The 23,326-nt window shown below is 46.9% G+C and overlaps 3 long non-coding RNA genes across 3 annotated transcripts; 1 reads left to right on the top strand and 2 right to left on the bottom strand.

Annotated features, from left to right (window-relative positions):
* Nucleotides 1-10,307: 10,307 nt before the first annotated feature.
* Nucleotides 10,308-13,835, bottom strand: LOC141023358 (uncharacterized). The gene is made up of 4 exons (XR_012184517.1): nt 13,249-13,835; nt 12,871-13,134; nt 12,208-12,737; nt 10,308-12,022 (listed from the first exon to the last, which is right to left on the bottom strand). It is a non-coding gene; the product is annotated as an uncharacterized lncRNA (long non-coding RNA).
* A 385-nt stretch (nt 13,836-14,220) lies between these two features.
* Nucleotides 14,221-15,252, top strand: LOC141023359 (uncharacterized). The gene is made up of 2 exons (XR_012184518.1): nt 14,221-14,531; nt 14,651-15,252. It is a non-coding gene; the product is annotated as an uncharacterized lncRNA (long non-coding RNA).
* A 2,715-nt stretch (nt 15,253-17,967) lies between these two features.
* On the bottom strand, nt 17,968-20,640 carry LOC109757714 (uncharacterized). Its single transcript, XR_002231609.4, has 4 exons — nt 20,092-20,640; nt 19,845-20,020; nt 18,912-19,755; nt 17,968-18,248 (listed from the first exon to the last, which is right to left on the bottom strand). It is a non-coding gene; the product is annotated as an uncharacterized lncRNA (long non-coding RNA).
* Nucleotides 20,641-23,326: the final 2,686 nt, after the last annotated feature.

Below are 23,326 nucleotides of genomic sequence, written 5' to 3' on the forward strand. Positions count from 1 at the left end.
GGATGTGACAGTCTCCTTGTCGTGGAGCTCAACCCTTGTGAGGGTTTTGGTGTACTCGCGCTTCTCGCCGGGGACGTGAACGTCGACGAGGTTGCTGCTCTTGTCCGACGTCTCGCCATGATGACGCTTGGCGGACGGTTCCTCCGCCATCGCCCTCCTCCGGCGACTGTGGGCTTGGGAGAGAGAAGTTTGTTGTTTGTCTGCAGTGGAGATGGAAGCGGCAATGGTTGTTTCTGGGAATGAGGCAGAGATGGAAGAGAATGGGGTATTTTGAAGTCCGTCGACGGGGATGTGTGGGAGGCGGTTCGTCGGGGGCGTGGGTGGTGGCGTGGTGTGGGGTCACCATTTGCAGCCCCTTGTGGCAACCGTCCAGTGGGTGGCACAGGCAGTGGCCTGGAAGAACCAGCCGTCCAAGCAAATTTGTTTGCCAGGGTATTAATCTGGTCGCACTAAGTAGTCTTGTCAAGTTGTACTTACTAGCTGCTTATCCCACTTGCTCGTCTCAGGGTAGGTGATGATGGCATTTTACTGTCGCACTGATCCGTCTTGTCAAGCTGTACTTATCAGCTGCTTATCCCACTTTCACGTGTCAGGGTTGGTGATGGTGGAGGTTTGTACTCCTCTACTGCGGGTACTTGGACTGGTGATTGTAGTGTAATTGAACTTACCAAATACCAGTCGGACTATGTGTGGCATGCTAATGTTTCTTAAAACATTTTTTGTTTTTTTGAAAGGATTGTTTATATCCAGATAATCTTTGAAAGTATTTTTTTACAGATAAATTAGTTTTTCATCAGTACATGTGTATTATATTTTGCATTTGCTTGAGGTAATTATTTTTATGTACTGATGGACTTTCTGAACTAGGACCGGCAGAAGCAGACATAGCTTGTTTTTGAAACGATGTTTTTTGAGGTGTTCACGGGTGTGTTTGGTTACTATGCCTTGTACTGACGAGTGAGAATTATCAGTACTGATGTACTCTAAGAGTTTAAATTTTCCTTAGCATATTTTTGCTGAGTTACTGGTCGACAGTAGTGTTGGCGTTACATAAATCCAGATAATTTTTTGAAATGTATTTGTGACTGCATTCAAAAGGATTATCAAATGGTTTACATAATAATGTCACTTGTCCAGCGGGCACAAATCACAAATTATATCTTAACTATAGTATTGATCAAGAAGTCGATGATAAAGCTAAATAAGTTTTGGTAACGATAGTGTTTCTGATATGTTTCCTCATTGTGTACCGAGGCAAATGAGAGTACAAGCTTATTTTTTCAATTGACGCAGCAGCATAACCACTATGGATTCTTCAGTCTTGAGCTCCTCCTAACTGGCCCCGAATGTTGTCCCTTGCCGGCGCCCTTTCCTGCTTGAGCCTTGGCAGCTTCATCGTCAGTTTCAGTTTCCTCGTCCCCAACACTGTCATCTTCATTGTCTTCGTGTAATTGGTCGTCATTCTCATCAAACTCTTCTTCTTCATCCTCTTCTTTTGATTTTTTGGAACTCTGGACTTTGCCCTGTTTCTGTTCAGCGCCACTGACCTCCTTGCCCACTTTGCACGTGCGGGCATTATGTCCGTCAGTTCCCCCACAATTGCGGCAAGTGTAGCTGTTACGTGTGTCATCTCCATTGGTAGAAACCTAGGAGGCTCCAATCTGCTTCTGCAGCTTTTGCTTGTTGACAGTGGCATCTGTGCGGAGTGGGCATGTGCGGTAATTATGGTTGGTCACGACGTTGCAGAATCCGCATGCCCTTATCCCGAGAGGTTTGCCGTCCGGGCCAAATTCCACGCGCCTGATGGGGCATGGCGGCTTTTTGGCTGCTGCTTTCGCTGCTTGCGTCTTACTCTTCCTCCCCTTTGTGTTTGATAATATGGGTGGTTTAATCACCCTTTCCTGCTGCTACTTGTAGGATGTCCTGTTGTCATGTCGTTCGCCTACAGCACCATCAAACTCATGATCTTGCATGTGAGCATGTTGCTGCTCTTGAGTGTGCACATGTGCAAGCTCTGGTTGCTGTCGCTCATCTTCCTCGTTCTCGAATGGGTCAATAGCTCCCAGATAGTTCATCTCGGATAACATTGTAGTAATATCCTGCTCAATGGCTTCATTGTTCGCGACACCTCCGTTTTTAGCAGAATGCATGGCGTCGAGTTCTTGTTCAAGTTTTGTCCATGACGACCCGTGACCTCGCCATTTGCTCTTGGCTTCTCAAGCTTTTTCTATGCACCCTCATGTTCAGCGTCAGCAGTGAGCTTTCAATGCAGTATTGGGATGGCTTGTTTGATGCTACTGTCCTCAAGTCATTTCTGTTGAATGTTAGCTGGATGTTCGGGCGTTTGGTGTATCTCCTGAGGATGTATTTCTCTGGAACGCTGGCAGACTTAATTGTCTGCATCATGCACAGGACATGCATGCAGAAAATACTTGTATTTTTTTGAAGAGGTGCATGTGTTTTGTCATTTCTTTCGAACAAAAACTTTGCAAAAAATAAGTAGTACAGTATGTAACATCTTTTTTTAGTCCTCACATGTGTGGTCCCATAGCTTGCACTCACAGGCATATATTTCTCCCACGGGGTCTGCAACCACCTGCAACGCGTGCTGAGACCACGCAGACAGTTTTTGTGGGTTGTTGTAGCGCACGAGGTACTTTGTGGGCTCTTCCGTCTCTGTCGCCGTGAAGAGTGTGCTTAGTTTTAGCCTTTTTCTGATCTCGCCGTACACAGCTCATGAGTAAAGCTTTGCCATCTGGGTGTCAAACCCATAAAAGGTCAGCGTGTTTTGTTCCTTCTGCCCATGCAAGAATGATGACCAAATTATTAGTTTTCTCACAGCAAAAACTTGTCTAACTAATAAAGTTTTACTTTAGTAAGCGTGTTATTTTGTCTTACGACAGGTGATAGAGCTATACCCGGTTACCCATTGTCTCCTGGTTCTTTGTCTGCCTCCTGGTTTTGACGCAGGAGTTTACCTGGCTGACAAACCGGTGTGGGTTTTGTCTCTCACTTACGAAGTTCTTCTTGAGCACATAGTTCATGCTCTCACTTCGTTGTGTGGATGTCATTTTGGCGCAGAAAATTTCTTTGAAGTAGGCTGATATCCATCTCTCACGCTCGTTCCACATGCCCACCATCCTGGCATCATCATGGAGGTTGTACTTATCCATGAGTCTTTTCCAGGCAGCCTCAAACTCAGTTGGCATGAGGGGCCAGTTGAGGATTGATGTGAATTCATCCTTAAAGTCTTCGTGCAGGTTGTACAGGTATGCGAGGTGTTCCCTGTACTTCTTCATAATGTGCCAGCGGCACAGCTTGTGTATTGTGTTATTGAAAGCATCTGGGATCGCCAAAGCCATTGTCGGGCACTGGTATGGTAATGAGAAAAGAGACGTGGAGTGGTTAGCAGATGGTAGTGCATATATACCAATAGAACTAACACAACATTTTTACTGTGTTATTTTCCTTTTTTTGGGGGGGGGGGTGGTGGTTGGGGGTGGTTTTGGCAGTTGTACCTGTGAGGATGCATGTAGGAGCCTTCCCTCTCATGCACCTTAAAATGTCTCGAACAACCTTCTGAATGAATCTGCATCCTCATCTCTTATCAGGGTAAAACCAAAGAATGTAGTCTGTAAGTGGTTGTTAGTACCCACAAACACCTCAAGTGGCATATGGTACTTGTTGTTCTTATATGTGGTGTCAAACGTTACGCAGTCACCGAAGTCCTGATACGCCCCTCGGCAGCTTGTGTTCGCCCAGAATATGTTCTTAACTCTGTCGGACTCATCAAGTTGCATGTCACAGAAGAATTCTCTGTTTATAGCTTTCATCTCCCTAAAGAAGTTGACAGTCTTTAGGACATCGTCCACATCATCCATCCTTGAATTCTTTGCTTTGCTGCATATTTAAAAGTGAACGGTCATTCAAAAAAGCATGTTGAACTGGCGTCAGGTCATGCGTTGCATAATATGTGTGTACTGACAGAGGAAAAAAGACGGAGGGGGTTTATGGGAGGAGAGCAAGTTTGTACTTATAGGTTAATCAGGTCTTTGGCATTCATTTCGAGGAAGTAGCTACCGGGGTCATCGCCACCCAGTATGCTCATGATTTGCGCGTTTTCAATGCCTTTGAACTGCAGGTACTTGACGTACTCCAAGATTGTTTTGTCAAAGTTTTTGTGGGAGTGCAAGAAGACGAGCATTTGGGGGTGAGCTGTTGCCTGTGGTTGTGTTCCGAGACTATCTCTTTTACGACAAGTGTTCCATCCTTTTCCCTCTTCAGCCTCATTTTAGCCCCGTGGTTAGTCCTGGCTGCCATCTTGTTCCGCTGTCTATTTGCTTATGACACCTTCGATTCGTAGACTCCATGGCACGTGCAATAAAGGTAGACTCTGGTCTCAACCTTGGAGCCTTCCCTGACAGCAAAACCCGCGTGCTTTGCATAGACGTTGTAGAAGTCCCTTGCTTCTTTGAAAGTTTCAAAGCGCATCTCTAGCCTTGGCAGAACATAAGCTTCAATGTTAGGTTGCTGCACGCAACAGTGAGCAAACAAAAACGCAGTTATGAAATGTTAGGATGGGGTGGTCACAGTACCATGGTATGGACTGTTCTTGTATGTTTTTTAGTGAATGGATACTTACATGTGTATAGCTCTGTGCTGCCTCCGGTGTTTGCTGTTCACCCTGGTGTATGGGCGCGGGTGGTGTCACCCTTGGCACATGCAGCAATGCATCTCTTGGAGGGAGCAATGTTGACGAAGCTCTCCGTCTCTCATTGTACGGCCGTCTCCCCTCAGATTCGTTGTGAGGTTGCTCCTATCTATATGGCTCATATCTTGTACTTTGCACCCTGCTAGAGTGACCAATTTTTTGTCTCTTTGGCCTGGTCTTCCCGTCGCAACCGCTTTTGCAGCACGGATGATTGATGTTGACGGAGCGACTGGTGGAAGCCTGTGTGTCCTTGCCTTTCTACATGCGCTAGGGAAGGAAAACATGTGTCGTTGGGAAATTGTTGACCTTGTTGCAACCCAGCAGTGGCAAAGCTTGTATTCCCAGATATTGGTGTTTGCTGCATAGAAGAACCTGTCTGTGCTTCTGATGATTCTGGTGTAGCTTGAAATCTGCCTATATTGTTGAAATATCCTGGTGCTATTTCTGGTGTTACCCAACCAGGCGGTGCCCCATATCTGCTTGGCTCATCAAACCCTCGCTGTGTGTGCCGCCTTGCATGTTTCTGCAATGACATTCAACAGTTTTGGGATTAATCTTTTCTGCATTTTTCTCGTATACATGCTATGGGTAACATGTCATGCACTGAAGGCAATGTACAAGTTGAACTTGCATCGCTGGCCGTTACTAAACTTTGTTCTCTATTTCGTATCTGGTTTAGTTTTCAGTCGAACTGATGAACATACATGTTCAGCATTGATATACCGATGTACTGATTTTTAGCACTGCTTGTAAACTGAACATTGAACTTCATGTGTTATGGAAAGTTTTTTATCCTTTTCCCTATAACTGATGCATAAACATTTGGTGCACTGCTTGCAAACTGAACATTGAACTTCAAATATGTATGGATATGCATATATATATATATATATATATATATATATATATATATATATAACTGATGCATGTCTTCTCTCTTTTTTTCATCTATGGCTTATGCAACTACACTAGAAGTACTCCTAGTTTATGTATCATTGAACTTACTGTGTAACAATTGTATTTTTTTTCAACAACATTCTTTTACTAGTTCGAACTGACTCAACTACACGGCATGCACTAGTAGAAATAACATCATACAACTTGCAGTGGTATTTAAACCTTATATAAAGCCTAGTAGCTACTTGGACTGATGCATAAGTTTATGTTTTTTGGCTTGACTGAAGCTAGCATATTAGAGGTACTGACAGTAACCTCGACATCCAAACTGTGCATCAAGTGGCAGGGGTGTAATGAACTGATGCAAGCATTTTTGCAATGTACTATCTGCTTCTGCATCATAGGAACATGTGTCACTGATGCAGTACACATGTAGTACTGATGAATCTGATAGTGTAACATGTAGGCAGATCATAGTGTGTGCAATTTTTAAACTAAATCTTCTTCATTGCAGGACTGATGAACTGAACACAAACGTGGTATTTTTCTTCAGGCAAACCCGGACATGAAAACATTTTTTGAACAGATTCAATTTTTGAGGAAAATTAGTGTGGGAAGCAGACATCACCTCTAGTGGCATGTTCTTGGATCTGACTTCTTCTTCCTCCTCTCTTGGGCGGTGTACTGTCATGTTCTTGGGAGGCGGCGCCATTGATGCAGGCAAGAAGCTTGGGGAGACGACGGCGCTCCTGCTTGTGGTGGATGTCCGGCGATGAGGTCCGGGGAGGCAACTGCTGGCGGGGATCACGACCCCGACGAAGGAGCCCCGGCGAGGGAGGAAGATAGGAGGCGCGGATCACGGGCCCGGCGAAGGAGCCCCGGCGAGGGAGGGAGACAGGAGGCGCAGATCACGGGCCCAGCGAAGGAGCCCCGACGAGCGAGGGAGGCGGCTGGCGCGGATCACAGCCCTGGCGAAGGAGCCCGGTGAGGGAGCAGGCGGCTGGCGCGGATCACGGCCCCGGTGAAGTATCCCGGTGAGGAAGGGGATGGCGGCGGTGGATCCGTCGCCGGCCAGTCACGGCGCCGCGGGCTCCCTCGCTCCGGTTGCCGCCGTCGCTCGATCGCCCGCGGCGGCTGCCTCCGGCGGAAGAAGGCAGGTTGGGTTCGGGCTGGCTCGGGGGGATTCTACTGTGTAGGCGCGTCGCGCCTATATAGGGCCGGGGGGTAACAGAATATTATTGTATGTAGTATCTATCAATTCGGAGAGTATGTGCGTGTAGTATGTAGTATATAAGAATGTTTATGTAGTATATATATATATATAACTTTTTAGGTAGTATGCATCGTATTTTTAGTATGCCTCATTTTACGTACAAATATATACGTATTTCACAAATATAATAAAAATCATGGGCCAACTTGCAATTTTTTCATGTTATCCACTTTGGATTATCTTATATATAATATATGAACATATTTATAATGATAAAATAGTATACAGAATATCATATGGTAGTATATAAGAAATGTGGGGTAACTATCCCTGGGTGGTAGGATGTATTTTCCCTATATATATACAGCTGGTCTATTCTGCTAATATTAGCAGAATAACTATTCTGACAACACTTCCGCACTACACGCTCAACGCGAGGGCATTGCACTATCAATAGCAAAGGTACTGCAATACAGAGACTAGTGAACTTCGTGTCGGAAAAACTGCACGCGGTGTTTTTTCGATACCTTTTTTGCTCTAATTTTTTAACCGTTTGTCGGAACGACGCGTGTAATATACCGTTGAGAAGCTATGGATTAGACGCAACTTCGCCATGTTGAACACTTTTCGAGATTCATCATAGTTTAAGAGCAGCTTTCAAAAACGGTGCGGCTCACAATGAATGGCAAGGAGCGTTTTTTGCATGTTTTTTTCTAAACCGCTCGTCGGAATGAAGCAAATGATACACCGTTGGAAAGATATCGTCGAGGCGCATATTTTTCATATCTATTATTTTCTCTAATTTGTTACGGTTTAAGAGCAGTTTTAATTTACTAAATCGCGGAATTCGGGTTTTTTTGAAATTTTTGCAATTTTCAGTACTGTTTTTGCTCCAGTTTTTGAACCGTTTGTTGAAATGAGGCGTATGATACGCCGTTGGATATCTACGTACGAGGCGCAACATTCATATGTTGAAATGCTTTTGAGATTCCTTACGGTTTTTAGTTCATTCTGAAAATCATGCGGCTGACGACGACAGGCAGCGGCCTTTTTTCGCGTTTTTTTACAAACCGCTGGTCGAAATGATTCAAATTATACGTCGTTGGAAATATCGATGAGGCGCAACTTTTTCATGTAGAACACTCTCTCCAATTCCTTACGGTTTAAGAGCAATTTTCATTTTAAGGAAATGCGGACACTCTGTTTTTTCGCGACACCAAAATCGTCGTAAGTACTGCATCAGACAGAAAACCGCACACCTTTAGACTAAAAACCGTACTGCAGCAAACGGTCAAGTGAACTTCATGATTTCTTTTGTCGGACGTAAACTTTTCTCAGACAAGTTTTTGTGAGTTTTTATTGTCTTTTATAACACTTTTAATAAACAAGAGTGGACCAGAGAGACGGGGGCAAGTGCACCGCATCATATATCGAAGTGAACGGCATTACTATTTTGTTGTTTCGCTAGTTTTTCTGCATTTTCATGCTGGACGCAAGTGAACAACATCACTCTCAAAAGTGAACCACATTTGAGGACCAAACACACTTCATGTAATGAGAAGCGAGCTTCTTCTGAGGTGTTTTTGTTTCGGAGTACCAAGTGAGCCACAAAGGAGTTTTATAGGGAACTATGTGAGAGAACAAAGTGAGCTTCAAAACATACATATCCATTCCTTATTTTTCATGTTTTTTTCTCGTTTTACAAAATTAACCACAAAGGAATTTTAAAATGAACTGCATCTCGGGTAACATTTTCTTACAAAACAAGTCCCTGCAATTTACACATATCATTATTTAACACAAGCAGTACACACAGAAACCTGCATCCACAAACCAGCCGAACTGCATTGCCGATCGAGCCAAACTGCACTAAGACACCTATCTGCAGGAAAAGTAATACCAAACTGCAATGGGGCGCTACCGGACGAGATAATTGCACGTATCATCCCGGAACTTGCCGGCGAGGTCCAACTCGGTCCTGGAAGTTGAGTATTGATCCAATACGGTCCTGATTCTTGAAACTACGTCCACACTACGGTCCTGGAACTTGGGCAGCCAGTCCCGGCTCTACACTTGGCGTACGTACCGCATGTCAGCCCCTGTGCCACGTCATCACGGGTCCTGCCCGTCAGCCCCAGGCCTAGCAATCAGCGCGATGCCCACCCATCAGTGCGCGACGCGGTGGTTAACACGGTTGACCATTCGGTGGGTGGGGGGATCCCCAATTCCCCACCCATGAACCCTAGCTTCTCTCTTGCAGCAGCGATGGGCGGCGCGAGCATGACCTCCAGCATTTCCCTCGCTGCGGAGAGAAAAGACGGCGATGGCCCGTCGGCGGCGGTCGCCGGCGGTGATGGATACGGGCACAGTTTGCTGGAGAGGGCGTATCCCAGGAGGTTTGGCGTCGGGGTGAGCCCTGTATCCGTCTGGAGAGGAGCCGTGTCTTGCTGGCCCAGACGACATCAATGGATGCATTGGAGGCTCGGTACAACAAGCTTGTTCTTGTGTCCAAGGCAGTTGGAGACGACGATGAGGCTGTGACGCCGGCCGCTCTGCATGGCGCCATTGAGGCGCGTTGCGGCGTGCTGTAGTCAGAGGTGAGCATCGAGGTAGCCTGCCCCCCGCATGACCTATGGCTGTTTTTCTCAACGAAGGAGAAGTGCACGGTGGTGCTGCACCCATCGATGAAGCTCAAGTGTTGCCGTCGGTGGATTCAGTTTCAGCGTTGGCTCAGAGAGTTCGCGGCACTCCGGATGCGCTTGAGTACAAGAGTAAGTTAAGCTTCGAAGGGCTCCCAGATCAGGCATGGTAGACGCAATCAGTGTCAGATGTGCTCAATGGTTTAGGAGGTGAACTGATAGAGATCATACCGCCAAAGAACCGGCGCGAGCTTGAGGTAATGGTGTGGCTCCGCGAGCCGTCCAAAGTTGGCAAAGTGCTGGATGTGGAGATACTCGAGCCTAAGATTGCGCTGTGTACAGATCCTCCTCCACAATCACTTGAAGAGTTTGTCGCGTGTGAAATTGTGTCGTCGTACGGGCCATCGTCGCCGAGGAAGAAGACGATTGTGTATCCTGTCATTTGTCACATGAAGGAGGTGATTGACCGTGGCCCTGTGCTCTCTGAGTATCATGCCACTTCAAGGCCTCTTGTTGTTTTCCATAATTCTTTCCCATGTTCTGGCCCTTGATCCTCTGGCACATGCTTATGATTGGCATTTCCCTAGCTTCCAGGATGTATCTGTTGAAGACTTCACAATTGTTATTGAGCAGCACATCACACTTTGCGAAATCATTTTGATAAGCGCTGACCCATGTTTTAGGATCCAACTCATCTAGCCAATCATGGGCCTCTTTGCTGAGAACCAACATTTGGTTCATATTTTCCCTAAACCTTCCCTCTGTAGTACTTCTAGCACATTTCCATAAATGATTCTTAAAGGCTCTTGTTGAAATTCTGCCATAGATGCCTCACACAAAATCTATGTGGTGAGAGAGGGAACAATTCCTTGACTGCTTTAATTAAACCATGCAAAAACATTGACATTTCACACATTACAAACTATATAAGCATGCACATAAGTTCTGATACATATTGAAGTAAGATAATAATGCAAAGGAATTACTTTTTGCTTGTCAGACATGATGGTCCAGAGATCTGTGTTATTTATGCCAAGATCTTGCTTCAAAGCAATCAAGAACCATCTCCATGCTTTTGTATCTTCACTTTGCACTACTACATGAGCCACAGGAAATATCCAATCATTAGGATCCATTCCTACAGCACTTAAAAGCACACCTCCATATTGTGTCTTCAAGTGGCAGCCATCTAGGAAAATAATGGGCCTACAAGCTAATAAGAACCCCCTTTTGCATGCATCAAATGAGAAGTAATATTTTTGAAATTGCCCCTCATCTGAAAGTTCAACAAAGAAAGTAGTACCAGGATTAGATCTCCTCAGCTCATTTGCATAGTCCCACGGCAAGTTGTATTGTGCAATCTCATCACCATATATAATATCATATGGAATTCTCCTAGCTCTCCCTAGCTTGCCCCTTTTAATTGTCATATCCAATCTTCCTGCACAAAACCTGCTAAGGCCTTCAATGTTATCTTCTCACATGCCCTAATCTTGTCAACATATTTGTCAGCAATGTACCGGCTGTAAAGGCCGTGACTTGCCACTTCTTCTCACAAGTGTGCTCGCCATTAAATGTTTTCACCATTATTGAATTTGTCCTGTTATCCCAAGGTGCATAGAGATACCAGGGGCATCCTTTCTCACACTTTGCACCAAGCCTAATTTTGTCATTTTTTGGGAATGTGATGTTCACTCTCTCTTTGCAACTATACTCTCTAACTGCTTTCCTCATAAGCTCCACTGAAGAGAACAATTGTCCTGCATGGAACTTTGGCTCATGCATGTCTGCATCAGTAAATGATTTGAAATTGAATTTCATTTCATCTTCTTCTGAAGCTGGAGCATCCAATTCCTCATCTTCAGAGTTGCAGTCCTCCACCACCTTCTTCCCTTTCGTATCTTCCAATGGTTGTAGCTGCTCCTGGAACAAATCCTCATCCCCATCCTCCAAGTCATAATCACTATCAATAATCCCAGACATAATCACTATCAGAATCTGAATCTGAATCTGCATTTGGTTCTTCCTCCTCTTCTATTTTCTGTCCTCTTGGTCTGAGTTTTACAAATAACTGGTCATGACTCTGAATATCTTGACTTTCATCCACAACACTACAGGATGTATTGCTTTCATTTCCATATCTACTTGGCATCTTCTTTGGACTGAAAACAACAGGAATTTGGGCTACTGGATTAGCCACTACATCATCCCATTCAGCTCCTCCTGAAATATGGCTGTCTACATGATCAAGGTATATCATTTGAAAATGGTGCCCTCGATTGATCATTAAATACATAGCATCTATGTCTGCATCATTGCACAATAGCCTAGCAGCACCTTCATTAATCTGAGACCCATGGGGCAACCAGTACATATCAATTCTGCCAGCCTTTTCATAACCCAACTGCTCTACTAACTCTTCAAAAAATCTGGAATATGCCCTCTCCACATGACAGTAATCATAGCAAACCTTCTGTCCATCCAAATAGCACCTATTGTTGCCACTGCCAAAGAAAAATCCACCATGTATCACCTCAACAGTGAACCACCCACTGCGCTCCACTGCAAAAAAAAATCACTAGAAGTTCAGTCTTTGAACTGTACAGTAACAAAACCCTAGCCGAATTCCCCCCAATTGCAGAAAATGTACTAACACAAATGACTACATATGTGCAGACGACCTAATCAAAACAAAGAGCGCAATTCGGCCCAAAACCGTGCCTAAGTAGTTCGTCGGCGAATCTTACCGTACGTCGGAGCAGGCTCGCCATCGAGTTGCCGTCGAGGGCCCTCCATCACCGTAGAAATCAGCCCTATGGGTTTCGGCGACGTCGCAGTCGCTTCCTCCGCCTCAGGAACTACCATCGGACGGTCGCCGGGTCACCGATCATCCGCCGTCGTGCCGTCTCACAGTGCTCTGCTCCCTCCTCTGTTTTCAATCGGGGAAGAGAAGGAGAAGTGGAGAGACAGAGAGACGGGGGAGAGGGGGCAACGCAAAATGACCACCGCGTCGCGCACTGACGGGTGGGCACCGCGCTGACTGCTGGGCCCGAGGCTGACGGGCGAGACCTGTGATGACGTGGCACAGGGGCTGATACGCGGTACGTACGCCAAGTGTAGAGCCAGGACTGCCCGCCCAAGTTCCAGGACCGTAGTGTGGACGTATTTTCAAGAATCAGGACCGTATTGGATCAATACTCAACTTCCAGGACTGAATTGGACCTCGCCAGCAAGTTCCGGGATGATACGTGCAATTATCTCCTACCGAACTGCACGTCTGCGGCATCCAGAGGCAGAACCACTTCAGCGATTATTTTAAAATAAAAATCCAATAGCTAATGGCCATAAAACCAAGCGCACTGAACAAACTATTGTGAACAAAGTGTGAACCGCGGGGTCACCCAGCCGACCTGGACTAGACCATCTCCAGTGGCTACCAACAAATTTTGAAGATGGAAGAGCCGGCGCCTGCAAGTGCACTGCATAGGGAGTCGTTGATGGCCGCACGTGCATGTTGTGTGGACTGCTCCAGCGATTCGTCGGACGCTGTTGTGAAAGTGAGCTGCATCTAAACAAAAAATATCACCCGATGGAGTGAGCTGGACTGCCGTAGGTTTTCACCTTTGTGGCCAACACAGGGAGTGCTTCCGGACCTCCAAATCCATCCTCCTGATCTACGGGAAGCCAGCCAAACAGAAATTGGATGCACAACATAGCTAGAACTGACAGCTGAGCATGGAAGGAAGACTAACAAAACAAAAATTGTAGAGAGTTCAGCCGGTTCTTACCAGCGATTCAGACTCCTGCACGTCGGCGTGGATCTCACACAACTTCTTCCGCTTCTTCTCTGGTGAAGCGAACAGGCAGAGAAGAGGACGAGACCAAGATACAGAAGAAACAATCGGGATCTGGGGTTCTGGCGCGAGAGAGAGGGGGGGGGGGGTCGTGCGTGCGTACCGTCGTCGGCGGTGGAGGCGGTGGCGCACTTGCGGGAGTGGGCAGCGGAGATCTCGTAGTACTGCCCTGCGTAGCCCTCGAAGACCTCACTCATGGTCGCTCCTTCCCCTGATGAATCCGCCGGCATTTGTGGCAGCCGGACCAGATCGAGGCCTGCGGAGCCTCCGGTAGAATCTAGGCGAGCAGAGGCAGTCGATGGGTGGGTGGTCGGAGCGAGTTCATTGGGGAGGGGGAGGCATGCGCCCAAGGGAGGACCGGATCCGTCGCCAACCAGGACGTGATGGCGAGATCTGGCGAGAGGTAGGTGGAGAGGGTGGGCGATGCTGGGAAGAAGGTTGGTAGGAGAGGGAGTGGGTGGGACGGGCACTATGGAGTGGCGGGGGAAGTTGCCCCGGGGTGGGGGTTGACCGAGCGCCGCTGGGAGTCCGGATGTAGTGTTAGCAAAATAAGCGATTTGGTGTGCAGAATAAGACCCCTTAAGAGTCTTATTCTGCTAACACCTCTTAAGAGTCTTATTCTGCTAACACTTATGCACTCCTCCGTCCATCTGACCCGAACCGCACAGCAACCGGAGAAAACCGCGCTGGCCCACCCACCCCCGCACCCCACCTAGCGCTCGTTGCCCACCTTCTTCCCCACCACCACAACTACCCGGCGCCCCACCGCCCCCACTCCCGTGGCCCCCACCATCCCCATCCCTCCGGCGCTCCACCACCTCCCACCGCGCGGCTCCCCACCACCCCCACCCTTCCGGTGCCCCACCGCCCCCATCCCTCCCACCTTCTTACTCCCCCCCTCCCCCCCGCCTCTTCCCACCTCCACTACCGACAGCCGGCGACCACTGGGACAACCTCGACCACCGCGCCGCCCCACCCCACCACAATCATCCCCCCGCCCCACCTTCCTATTTCGCCCGCCGCCGCTGCACAGGGTCGTGCCCCCGCCCAACAAACTACATCCGGCGGCCAAGCCCTGCCTAGCAGCCACCGGATCCGGCAGATCTGGCTCCACCTTCCCTCGTCTTCCCCTCCTCAAGATCGCCACCACCGCATGGGTTCCTGTCGTCTTGCCTCTCCTCACGCCGCCGCGCCGGACGGCCATAGCAGCACCGGAGGCGAGCCACCCTCCCCCCTTTTCTTTCCTTCTTCTTCCTCCCACTTCTCCGATAATCGCCGCCCGGCGACCATGGAGGAGAGGGCTCCCCACCAAGCCTGACCTCACTCTCCGCCGCAGATTCGGTGAGCCCGACCCCAGCTACTCCTCTCTGCCATGGATCCGGCAGGAGAAGATCCCTGATGAGAAGAGGAGGCAGCCTACCCTCACTCCTCTCCGGCAAGGCCGCCTTCGTCCTTGCTGCTCGCGCCGTTGTCCAAGCTGGCGACTGCGACTCTGCACACGGGCGTGCAGTCCTGCCCACGGGGAAGTGCAGCTCGGCCAACGTCGGGCTTGTAAAACTATTGCCCCCACCCCGTGGGTTGTGCACCTCCTCCGTTGTCGAGCAGGTACGTAGTTCCCCTTTTCCTTGGGACAACGTACAACTCCTCCAACCTCCGCCGATCTACTAAGAACCGGCGACCCCCGTCCTGCCCGGATTTCACCTGTGACTATAGTCCATAGCACGGGCACTTGCAGCTCTGTCTTCCCCTATAGGAAGTACATCGACAGCAAAGGTGCCTGGATGTGGGCGAGCCCCTTGCCGCCGAACTCCATGTGTCTCGTTGGCGTAGCTTCAAAAAAGTGCAAAGAATATTTTTGTCCAGTGATGATGCAGTTTGCTGTGTATGTTGGAGTAGTTCGCTTCTTTCACAAGTTGACTCTTTTTTGTTTTTGTTTAAGTTTGGTCCAGTGCAGTTTGATTGGTATGTTAGAGAGGTTCATTTTCATGAAGAAAAAGGGTTATTGCAGCCGATTGATGCAGCCCACTACACCCATGTTTTTCATTTGTAGGAAAAATAATTTGTTGTGCACTCAATAACGAAGGACAAGAGAGCATCACATTTCCTTTAAAAGAAGTTCATTTTGTAGTTTGAGAAAATGCAGAGAGGAAATGAGAGTAAAGTGATGTGTATGAATTCTTGTATGTAGTGTGTAGCGTGCAAACAAACAATGCAGTCCACTCGCCTCGTCCCCGCACTGCAAATTTCATTAACCAAAATAAGATATGCAGTGCACTATCGAAAAACCAAACTCTATAGAGAATAATAATGTGTAGAGTGTACTTCAAACTCCTTCGGAGTGGACTTTTTTTAAGACCAGAGTGCACTGCAGTTTCCTCTTAGAGAGCGTGTTACGGTTCACTTTTAAAAAGTGAAGATGTTCACTTGTGCATTTGTGCGAAAATTTTCTAGGGAAACAAAAAAAAGCAATGCGGTTCACTTTCGGTAGTGACGCGGTTCTATTTTGGTAGTGCCGCGGATCACTTACGCCAAATATGAAGTGCAAAAATTGTGTCGGAGAAAAAGCATTTTTCTAATGTGGTTCACTTTTGATATTCGTGCGATTCACTTGCCCTCGTCTATGAGGTCCACTCGTTCATAAAAAATGTTGAAAAAAAGGCAACAAAAGCTCACAAAAAACGCCTCAGAAAGTTTACGTCCGACAAAATAAATCATGAAGTTCACTTACCCGTCTGATGCAGTGCGGTTTTCCGTCTGATGCAGTGCGGTTTTTCGTCCGATGCAGTGCGGTTTTCTTTGTGATCCGGTTCACCCGTTGATTTTGGTGCCGTGAAAAACAAAGTGCCCGCATTTCGGTAATCTTAAAACAGTTCTTAAATTGTAAGGAAACAGAGTGTTCTACATGAAAAAGTTGCGCCTCATCGATATCTTTCCAATGGCGTGTAATTTGAATCATTCCGACCAACGGTTTGTAAAAATTTGCAAAAAAGGTCGCTGCCACTTGTCGTCAGCCGCACGATTTTCAAAATTAACTTAAAACCCTAAGTAATCTCAAAAACATTTTGACATATGAAAGTTGTGCCTCGTCCGTAGCTTTCCAACGGCGTATCGCACGCCTCGTTTCGACAAATGGTTCAAAAATTGGAGTGAAAACAGTACCGAAAAATTAAAAAAAAATCAAAAACACAATTTCGTGATTTAGTAAATTTGAAACTGCTCTTAAACCGTAACGAATTAGAGAAAATAATAGATATGAAAAATATGCGCCTCGACGATATCTTTCCGACGGTATATCATTTGATTCATTTCGACGAGCGGTTTAGAAGAAAACGCGAAACAACGCTTGCTGACATTCGTCGTGAGCCGCACAATTTTCGAAACTGCTCTTAAAATATGATGAATCTCGAAAAGTTTTCAACATGGCGAAGTTGCGCCTAATCCATAGCTTCTCAACGGTATATTACACGCATCGTTCCGATAAACGGTTAAAAAACTAGAATGAGAACAGTACCGAAAAAACAACGCGTGCAGTTAATAGAATAGACCCGCCCTATATATTCTGCTAACACCTCTTAAGAGTCTTATTCTGCTAATACTAGTAGAACGCCCGTGCGTTGCTACGCGCTATAATACATAGAAATAAATAAAACAAATGATTAAAATCGTCTTCAAGGTCGAGCCGCATTTCTTCCTCATGCGTCTGAGTGTGTTCGAACTTCGAACATCAAACAGGCGACCAGTAGACTTCTCAAAATTCAACCGTCTGGACAGTCCAGGCTTCCCCAAAGCTCATACCATATGTGGGGAATAAATATGATTGTCCAGACTATCCGCCATGTTATCTCCAACACACGTGCCCAACATAAAAAAACACCCCACGACGCACCAATTTTCAAGTCGATCCTTCCCTTCCCGCTCTGTTTCCACCCTAGCGGGACATTTCTCGCTGGAGCCCTCTCCTTTAAAACCGGATGACACCCACCTCACCTTCGTCATAGAGCTCTCTCTCCTTCACACCGTCCTTCCCCATGAATCACCAAGGAGTCCCAGCATACCGCCCTACTCTCCACCCTAATCCCCTCTCATAGCAACTACCGTGGTATGCCTCGTCGGCCTGCCCTACCCTAGCCGCCTCCTCCGTTGGCCCAGTGCCCCCCTCTTCTTCTCCGACACCACGGACCTTTGACAAATCACCAAATCATGTGGTGTTACAACTTCCAAGTGGCATGGAAATTGTGCCATATAAGTTGCATGTATTTAGAGAACATGCAAAAAAGAGAGACGGGCATATATCCCTCTATCCATAGTCTGGCAGCTTGAGGCCGGCCAACTTTAACATTTTAATCAAAACACACACAACAAATTATGAATATCTTGAAGTCTTCAACTCAACATTGAGCATTCATTCAGCTTCATAGCCATACTGCATATGTATGTTTACTAAAGCAATGACAAGAACAGTACTTTGCCACTTTTACATAATACTCCCTCTGTCCTTGAAATCGTGTACTTTCAATTTTGTTGGAGGGTCAAACTATCTCAATGTTTGACCGAGTTCGTGCAAAAATATATCAATGTTTGTGAAACCAAAAGGTACATGGTGAAAATATATTTTATCATGAATCTAATGCTACCAAATTGAAGGCATAAATGTTGACGTATTATTGTATAAATACAGTCAAACATTCCAACAAAGTTGGAAGTACACTCTTTCAAGGACGGAGGGAGTATAATACAATGAAAAAGTTTATGGAATATACATGTTCTCGCTGGCATTCTTGGTGTACAGCAGCCAGCATGATGGACGACTTGCTAGCGATCCAGCCTTCCTTGGCACGGAAGAGTGTGATATAGTACTACTTCATGTGAGTTCTCAGGAACCAACAAATGTTATTGGCATGCTAGATTCATTTGAACACACACTTCCCCATAACCTGAATTTTGGCCATGAATTAGATGGAGTGTGTGAATCAAGTTCTGTCATTTTTTCACGGAATAAAGAACCACTTTCTCCTGCTAAAATGAATCAGCACATGCATCTCCTTTGAATAGTAATAACAACTAAAATGCTACGCCACCTTCTACAAATTTTATACTGCAGTAAATTTAGCCAGATTACTGCCCAATGTCTATTACTTACACTGCCCAAAAAGTGAACTCGATTAATGATCACGATCTATAGCCCAACTTTCCCAATATAAGAAAAAAATTATTATTTTGTTTATGAAAACATCGTTGACAACTAATCAACAGTTCAATTATGGTCACTGCCATACAATTGAGTTACATTTTTATTCACTGCCATACAATTGATCAATTATGTACTCCACCAACTACCACTTAATTAATCAAGAGTTAAGTTTTTATTCAGTAAAATATTGGTTGTACTAACAAAGAGCAATCAATATAAAGAAAGATTAATCCCACTCCTAGCAGAGCTAAAAGAGAGTAAATTCAGAAATTCACGGATGCATCCTAAATGGCCATCTAATAAGCAACATATGTTGCCAAAAAATTAAGCTGCAACGTCCCAAATTGCCATTATATAGTACCAATAATGAGGGATGAGAAAATAAAGAATGAAGTCAAGGAAATACCTCAAGTAAATAATCCAAAATATTATTCTGTATTCCTTCTGGAGAAACTGGCTTCTTTCTTCATTTAAACATTCATATTCCTTGTTCAGTTGGAGCGTTTGCAATAGTAGAACTTTCTTCGGGATTATTGCCTTATTGGTAGAGATGTACGGACTTTTTTATCTACAGATTAATAGGCTGAAACACTTACACCGTGATTTTCAGACCCTGCCAACTGATACTTCTATAAGATCCAAAACCTGCTAGAGTGTTCCACAACACCAATGTCCAAGTCAATACCATATATTATCCATTGAAATGTCCAATTTAATATCATCTGCAGAAACATTAGAGTAATGTGCTCTCCTTTACCCAAATTGTGTACCACAGAACATTAAGAACATTAGGGGAGGATTTGTTGAAACTATTTTAGATCATGCACCAAAAAATTGTAGTTCTCCTAAATCAGGAAGAAATAGGTCAAAATTCACAACAGTCGTATAGAAATTTCTGCAATCAATATCATACCTGATCCATGTATGGCAGCCTCTAAATAAGCAACATAAGTCCACAGTCCATAAAAAGTAGGATACGCTCCAATTTGATGTATCATGCAATTTTGCAATACTCGAATAATTTTATAAAGCATACTGATACTGCATTGGAGGGCTATAAACTTCATTAATCTGAAAATATGTAGACTGCAGTTGATACTGTAACTTAGTGACACAACACATGGTATGATAGCTACAGGAGAGGCTATCAATTGTCATTTTTTGCACTGATGTGCTTGTAGAAAACCACCATTGATTCGATTTGATGTGTACAATAGATTCTGCGTCTGCTCCCTCTACTCCATGGCTTCCTGAAATAAAATTTCCCAGCGTCGGATCAGTTCAAATAAAAGGCAAATAGAGCAACTGAAGAAGAGCCCATCTGAATCTGATCACATACCTTGCCGAGAGCATTGAGCTTACCTCGCACCAGCACGCGGGCGACCGACAAGGAGGGTTGGAGGAGGCAGCGGTGCTGCCGACGCCGGCGGTCGGAGACCGGCGAGTAGGGCTCCATTTCCCTGGGCGTCCTGCTCATTGTGCGTGAGGCCGTGCAGCTCATCGAGCTCTCTTCTCCTGCACATACAGTTTAAGCTTCAGAAGCAGGAAGACATAACATGTTCAATTCAGGTGTGCAGAGCACATACAGGTGGAACAGGCACTTTGGGATCTTGTTCGGAGGAGGAGGAGGGTCGTCGCTCCTTGACGGGCATCCTCTCCTCGAAGTTGAGCGCGATGGTCTGACGGTGCAGCTATGGTTCGTGCCCCCAGGAGCCCCTTCGCGGCATGGCGGACTTCTTGGCGGGCTCGGGCATCCCGGCAATGAGCGGGTGGTGCCCCGGGATGCAAATCACCCTGGGATCATGCCCCTCCCGGACCTCGACGGCGGCGATGGCGGACCTCAGCGGCGGTGTCCCGACGACGTCCTGGGGGTCCGCAATGAAGGCGGTGGCGGCTCTTCTAGGACCTCGACGCCAGCAAAAGGATCCGCGATGGAGGCTAGGGCATGGTTCCCGTCGACGTAGAGATAGCGAATAGATCGGCGGCGGCGAAGGGATCTGCGATGGCGGCAGCGGCGTGGTTTCCGTCGACATAGAGAATAGATCGAGGGCGGCCTCGTTCGTCTGATTTTTTCTCATGCGAGGGTGCCTCACTCCGTCCGATTGTTTTTCGTGCGAGGGGACTCGCTAGGTGGTCAGCCGATTTTTTTCGTTACGGGGAGAGGGGAGTAAGGAAAAAAACAGACGAAAAATCCAGCGAAAAAAATCAGACCAAGGTGGGAGGTGGGACGAAAAAAACCCCGAAATGGAGACTACCAACTGCTCTATTAGGAATAGAGACTAGTGTTATTCTGCTCACACTTCTGAACTCCTCCGTCCACCTGACCCGAACTGCACAACAACCGGAGAAAACTACGCTAGCCCACCCACCCCCACCCCACCTAGCGCTCGTTGCCCACCTTCTTCCCCACCACCACGACTACACGGTGCCCCACCGCCCCCACTCCCGTGGCCCCACCATCCCCATCCCTCCGGCGCCCCACCACCTCCTACTGTGCGGCTCCCCACCATCCCCACCCTTCCGCCGCCCCAACGCCCCCATCCCTCCCACCTTCTTACTCCCCCGCCGCCTCCTCCCGCCTCCACTTCCGACAGCCAGTGACCACGGGGACAGCCCCAGCCACCGCGGTGCCCCACCCCACCACCATCATCCTCCCGCCCCACCTTCCTATTTCGCCCACCGCCGCTACACAAGGTCGTGCCCCGACCAACAAACTACATCCGGCGGCCAAGCCCCGCCCAGCAGCCGCCGGATCCGGCAGATCTGGCTCCACCTCCCCTCGTCTTCCCCTCCTCAAGATCGCCACCGCCACATGGGTTCCTGTCGTCCTTCCTCTCCTCACGCTACCGCGCCGGACGGCCATAGCAGCACCGGAGGCGAGCCACCCTCCCCCCTCTCCTTTCCTTCTTCTTCCTCCCACTTCTCCGACAATCGCCGCCCGGCAACCATGGAGGAGAGGGCTCCCCACCAAGCCTGACCTCTCTCTCCGTCGCGGATCCGGTGAGCCCGACCCCAGCTACTCCTCTCTGCCATGGATCCGGCAGGAGAAGATCCCCGATGAGAAGAGGAGGCAGCCTACCTCACTCCTCTCCGGCGAGGCCGCCTACGTCCTTGATGCTCGTGTTGTTGTCCAAGCCGGCGACTGCGATTCTGCACACGGGCGTGCAGTCCTGCTCACGGGGAAGTGCAACTCAGCGAACGCTGGGCTCGTAAAACTACTGCCCCCACCCTGTGGGTTGTGCACCTCCTCCGTTGTCGGGCAGGCACGCTGTTCCCCTTGTCCTTGGGCCAACGTACAACTCCTCCAACCTCCGCCGATCTACTAAGAACCGGCGACCCCCGTCCTGCCCGGATTTCACCTGTGACTGCAGTCCATAGCACGGGCACTTGTAGCTCTGTCTTCCCCTATAGGAAGTACATCGATAGCAAAGGTTCCTGGAGGTGGGCGAGCCCCTTGCCGCCGAACTCCCTGTGTCTCGTTGGAGTAGCTTCAAAAAAGTGCAAAGAATATTTTTGTCCAGTGATGATGCAGTTTGTTGTGTATGTTGGAGTAGTTCGCTTCTTTCACAAGTTGACTCTTTTTTGTTTTTGTTTAAGTTTGGTCAAATGCAGTTCGATTGGTATGTTAGAGAGGTTCATTTTCATGAAAAAAGGGTTATTGCAGCTGATTGATGCAGCCCACTACACCCATGTTTTTCATTTGTTGGAAAAATAATTTGTTGTGCACTCAACAACGAAGGACAAGAGAGCATCACTTTTCCTTTAAAAGAAGTTCATTTTGTTGTTTGAGAAAATGCAGAGAGTAAAGAGATGTGGATGAATTCTTGTGTGTAGTGTGTAGCGTGCAAACAAACAATGCAGTCCACTTGCCTCGTCCCCGCAGTGCAAATTTCATTAACCAAAATAATGTATGCAGTGCACTATCGAAAAACCAAGCTCTATAGAGAACAATAATGTTTAGAGTGTTCTTCAAAGTCCTTTGGAGTGGACTTTTTTTAAGACTAGAGTGCACTGCAGTTTCCTCTTAGAGAGCGTGTTACGTTTCACTTTTAAAAAGTGAAGATGTTCACTTGTGCATTTGTGCGAAAATTTTCTAGGGAAAAAAAGCAATGCGGTTCATTTTCGATAGTGATGCGGTTCATTTTTGGTAGTGTCGCCGATCACTTACGCCAAATATGAAGTGCAAAAATTGTGTCGAAGAAAAAGCATTTTTCTAATGTGGTTCACTTTTGATATTCGTGCGATTCATTTACCCTCGTCTCTGAGGTCCACTCGTTCATAAAAAATGTTGAAAAAAAGGCAACAAAAACTTGCCTGAGAAAGTTTACGTCCGACATAATAAATCATGAAGTTCACTTACCCGTCTGATGCGGTGCGGTTTTCCGTCTGATGCAGTGCGGTTATCTCTCTGATCTGGTTCACCCGTCGATTTTGGTGCCACGAAAAACAGAGTGCCCGCATTTCAGTAATCTTAAAACTGCTCTTAAACCGTAAGGAAACAGAGAGAGTGTTCTACATGAAAAAGTGCGCCTCATCGATATCTTTCCAATGGCGTATAATTTGAATCATTCCGACCAACGGTTGTAAAATTTCGCGAAAAACGGCCGCTGCCACTCGTCGTCAGCCGCACGATGTTCAAAATTAGCTTAAAACCGTAAGGAATCTCAAAAACATTTCGACATATAAAAGTTGTGCCTCGTCCGTAGCTTTCCAACAGCGTATCGCACGCCTCGTTTCGACAAATGGTTGTAAAACTGGAGCAAAAATAGTACCGAAAAATTCAAAAAAATCAAAATATGTTGAGCGTGCACTGCGGAAGTG

The sequence above is a fragment of the Aegilops tauschii genome, chromosome 5, assembly GCF_002575655.3.
Source record: "Aegilops tauschii subsp. strangulata cultivar AL8/78 chromosome 5, Aet v6.0, whole genome shotgun sequence".
Taxonomy (NCBI): Eukaryota; Viridiplantae; Streptophyta; class Magnoliopsida; order Poales; family Poaceae; genus Aegilops; species Aegilops tauschii.